General features: G+C 38.0%; 1 non-coding gene across 1 annotated transcript; it reads left to right on the top strand.

Annotated features, from left to right (window-relative positions):
- The first annotated feature begins 4,388 nt into the window (after positions 1-4,388).
- On the top strand, positions 4,389-4,492 carry LOC131831000 (U6 spliceosomal RNA). Its single transcript, XR_009353522.1, has one exon. It is a non-coding gene; the product is annotated as a U6 spliceosomal RNA (small nuclear RNA).
- Positions 4,493-4,997: the final 505 nt, after the last annotated feature.

Here is a 4,997-nt window from a genome sequence, read left to right as displayed (position 1 = left end):
AAAGGATAGAATCTAGGCTCTAACAGTGCTTCTGAAACTCTGGCAGTTTGATTGATTCAATCAATATATAATGTCTCTAAGCCTCAAGGGTCTCACACTTGAATGAAATTTAATCAGTGATATTAACTCATCTAAGGCAGAAATGGTTTTGATGGAGAAAAGTGGAAAGCCTGGAAAATTGAGATTCACAAAGTGAGGGTCTGCCTGATTTTTTAGTGAGTACTGCTCCATTAAGGAAGACCCTGGATTGGGGAGATAAAAACACACTTGTTAATTCAGCTTTATTAGAAACTCAGTGACTCAGTGTATGAATGACTACCACTACCACCATTCTACTGCTTTGGATCTTTCATTTCACACTTCCATTTTATACTTACTGCTGGAAAAATGTGGATTCTTAAAAATCTTGCTAATAACCACTCAAAGTGGTTGATTGCTACTGTGTGTCAGACACCGTCCTTGAGCTTTATATGTATTTGTTCATTTAATTTTTATAATAGCACTCTGGAGCGGAAGCTGTTCTTGGTTCCACTGGTGAAGTGAAGGAACTTGATTCCATAGAGACTAAGAAACGTGCTCAGTGCCAAATTGTTAGTAAGTGGCAAAGCTGGGATTCATACTGGGGCACTCACAGCTCAAAGTCTGACTTCTTTGATGATATTGATGTTTGCGTATCATCAAAGCCATCTATGAAAAACCCACCGCAAATATCATTCTCAATGGAGAAAAACTGAAAGCTTTTCCGCTAAGGTCAGGAACACGGCAGGGATGTCCATTATCACCACTGCTATTCAACATCGTACTAGAGGTCCTAGCCTCAGCAATCAGACAACAAAAGGAAATTAAAGGCATCCAAATCGGCAAAGAAGAAGTCAAATTATCACTCTTCGCAGATGATATGATACTATATGTGGAAAACCCAAAAGACTCCACTCCAAAACTGCTAGAACTTATACAGGAATTCAGTAAAGTGTCAGGATATAAAATCAATGCACAGAAATCAGTTGCATTTCTCTACACCAACAGCAAGACAGAAGAAAGAGATATTAAGGAGTCAATCCCATTTACAATTGCATCCAAAACCATAAGATACCTAGGAATAAACCTAACCAAAGAGACACAGAATCTATACTCAGAAAACTATAAAGTACTCATGAAAGAAATTGAGGAAGACACAAAGAAATGGAAAAATGTGCCATGCTCCTGGATTGGAAGAATAAATATTGTGAAAATGTCTATGCTACCTAAAGCAATCTACACATTTAATGCAATTCCTATCAAAGTACCATCCATCTTTTTCAAAGAAATGGAACAAATAATGCTAAAATTTATATGGAACCAGAAAAGACCTCGAATAGCCAAGGGGATATTGAAAAAGAAAGCCAACGTTGGTGGCATCACAATTCCGGACTTCAGGCTCTATTACAAAGCTGTCATCATCAAGACAGCATGGTACTGGCACAAAAACAGACACATAGATCAATGGAACAGAATAGAGAGCCCAGAAATAGACCCTCAAATCTATGGTCAACTAATCTTCGACAAAGCAGGAAAGAATGTCCAATGGAAAAAAGACAGCCTTTTCAATAAATGGTGCTGGGAAAATTGGACAGCCACATGCAGAAAAATGAAATTGGACCATTTCCTTACACCACACACAAAAATAGACTCAAAATGGATGAAGGACCTCAATGTACGAAAGGAATCCATCAAAATCCTTGAGGAGAACACGGGCAGCAACCTCTTCGACCTCTGCCACAGCAACATCTTCCTAGGAACAACGCAAAAGGCAAGGGAAGCAAGGGAAAAAATGAACTACTGGGATTTCATCAAGATCAAAAGCTTTTGCACAGCAAAGGAAACAGTTAACAAAATCAAAAGACAACTGACAGAATGGGAGAAGATATTTGCAAACGACATATCAGATAAAGGACTAGTGTCCAGAATCTATAAAGAGCTTAGCAAACTCAACACCCAAAGAACAAATAATCCAATCAAGAAATGGGCAGAAGACATGAACAGACATTTCTGCAAAGAAGACATCCAGATGGCGAACAGACACATGAAAAAGTGCTCCATATCACTCGGCATCAGGGAAAAACAAATCAAAACCACAATGAGATATCACCTCACACCAGTCAGAATGGCTAAAATCAACAAGTCAGGAAATGACAGATGCTGGCGAGGATGCGGAGAAAGGGGAACCCTCCTACACTGTTGGTGGGAATGCAAGCTGGTGCAGCCACTCTGGAAAACAGCATGGAGGTTCCTCAAAATGTTGAAAATAGAACTGCCCTATGACCCAGCAATTGCACTATTGGGTATTTACCCTAAAGATACAAATGTAGTGATCCAAAGGGACACGTGCACCCGAATGTTTATAGCAGCAATGTCCACAATAGCCAAACTATGGAAAGAACCTAGATGTCCATCAACAGATGAATGGATCAAGAAGATGTGGTATATATACACAATGGAATACTATGCAGCCATCAAAAGAAATGAAATCTTGCCATTTGCGACAACATGGATGGAACTAGAGTGTATCATGCTTAGCGAAATAAGTCAAGCAGAGAAAGACAACTATCATATGATCTCCCTGATATGAGGAAGTGGTGATGCAACATGGAGGCTTAAGTGGGTAGAAGAATAAATGAAAGAAGATGGGATTGGGAGGGAGACAAACCATAAGTGACTCTTAATCTCACAAAACAAACTGAGGGTTGCCGGGGGGAGGGGGTTTGGGAGAAGGGGGTGGGATTATGGACATTGGGGAGGGTATGTGCTTTGGTGAGTGCTGTGAAGTGTGTAAACCTGGTGATTCACAGACCTGTACCCCTGGGGATAAAAATATATGTTTATAAAAAATAAAAAATTAAAAAAAAATTAAAAAAAAAATTAAAAAAAAAGTCTGACTTCTTAATCATTCTGGCTGAATCTGGAATAAGAGAAGCTTTGGAAAGGAACGTTGGTACTTAATCGCTGGAATAATGTGACGGATGTTTTAAATTAATGAATGGTCTTTGAGGTATTGTGATCAGAAGTACATAGATCTGTCTTGTGTAAAGTCCATTAGCAGGAGTTTATCATGGAGAATGCATTCTCTAGTTTACTCAAGACTTCTGGTTTTTGGACTTGAAAGCCTGGAGGTTGACTCTGAACTTTAGAGACTATAAGGGGATTACCATTACAACCCCCTCCTGAATAAAATCACCACCAGGGTCATCCCATCAGCAATCCAGCCTCTGCTCTAGGAAGCTTCATTAGAAATGCTGATGCAAGTATGTCCTATAAATGTGGTTTCTGTAGCAGGTAATTGGGGACTTTTTAAAGACTTCATTGCATTTTTCTTTTACGTGAACTTGTATGTCTCCTCATTCATTCTGAGTTCTGCCGCAATCTTATATATGGTCTCTGAGAAATCAAGGTTATCTCTTAAATTGATCAAGTTACTCATAGAGTAATATTGTAAAGAACAATTATAGGGGTTTTGCTATGTTTTGTCCATTTGTAGCACTCAAACATATTTTGAAAAGTCAAGTTGATTGTTTGGTAAACTCCCAGTTGTATTGGGCCAGTTCTTCTTTCTGGAAAAGTACTCCTGAGAGTTGGCTTGTGTCAATTCTTACAGGCAGGAACATCTGTTAAACTATTTTCTTCTTGTCATTTACAAAAATAGCTTTTGAGTTGTTGTTATGGTAGTTTTAAAAGTAGCATATTTTCTTTTTATTCTCTTCTTTCTCCAAAACCTGTCTCAGGTGATCCTGGCACCATGGGCTACGGCAGTATCATGGTGTTTATTTTTTGTTTGTTTGTTTGTTTTTAATACCTCTTCAGCTTCCTTCTGGCTGGGATGACCATGTGGAGGTCTGGAACCATCCATAGGCACATCGGTTTAAATAAATAATCAGGGCTGAAAGCTCACCTCCATCTCGTACTCTAATTGTCTCCTATTTTCCACTTACCTAGAAAGTTCTCATGTTGAACATAGCTCAGTCCAACAAGCTTTTCCTTGATACTTTCTATTGTCTGCATATTTTTAATCATTTCTTTCCTGGCAATACTGCTAGTTGATATTTGCCTTCCCAGACTGCCTTACCAATCAGACCAAGGAAGTTGATCTCCTGGTTCTGACCACTTCCACTAATTGCTTTTGGGTACCGGAGTGACTGCTTTTCTGTCTGTTGTATTATTAAAGAATTAATTTCCCACTGCTTCTTGTACCCAATACAGTTAACAGTGGGATTTTTTTTTTTTTTAAGAGGGGAGGGTAAAAAAAATGATAATAAATAAATCTTTCTAATTCTAAAAAAAAAGGCAGCAAGATTAAAGGAAGAGGAAATCAATTGATATCAGAAATTCTGCTGCTTTCCAAATATTTCTATCTTGTACTCACTTTGGCAGCACATGTGCTAAAATTGGAATGGTACAGAGATTGGCATGGCCCCTGCAAGGGGACAAAACATAGATTTGTGAAGCCTTCTGAATGTTTTTCTCTTCCCTACAGCATATGGTGAAAGGCCATTCTACCAAGGAGAATAGAGATAATTAAGTAAATAATACTTTGTTTAGTTTTCTAATTGATTTTTATTGATGGATAATTTTAAGACCTAATATGTTGATTGCAAGTATATCTTGGCTCTGGAAGTATTGACCATTTCTTCATTGATACTATGAAGAAATAAAATATAATCATAGGGACTAATATATTTGCATAGAGAAAAGAGGGGCTCAAATTAGTGATAGAACCTTAGTTGAAATAAATGGCAAGCCTCAATGTTAGAAGGTTAGGTTGACATTAATTTATGAAGTTGCTATTTCTTCCTTTTATTGGATGGTGATCTTACATAAAAATGCAGAAATAAAGTTAGAGCACCCTGGTCATATGGGATCACCTTCTCCAGAATCTAGAGGCAATTTTAGGATAATAAAAGCTTCATCCTCGCACTCTGAGTGGGTAGGAGAGGATGGGTAGAATGACTTTATTTTTCTAGAAA

Source organism: Mustela lutreola, chromosome 4, assembly GCF_030435805.1.
Source record: "Mustela lutreola isolate mMusLut2 chromosome 4, mMusLut2.pri, whole genome shotgun sequence".
NCBI lineage: Eukaryota > Metazoa > Chordata > Mammalia > Carnivora > Mustelidae > Mustela > Mustela lutreola.
Note: the sequence above shows the minus strand (reverse complement) of the source record. Positions and strands in the feature narration are given on the sequence as shown.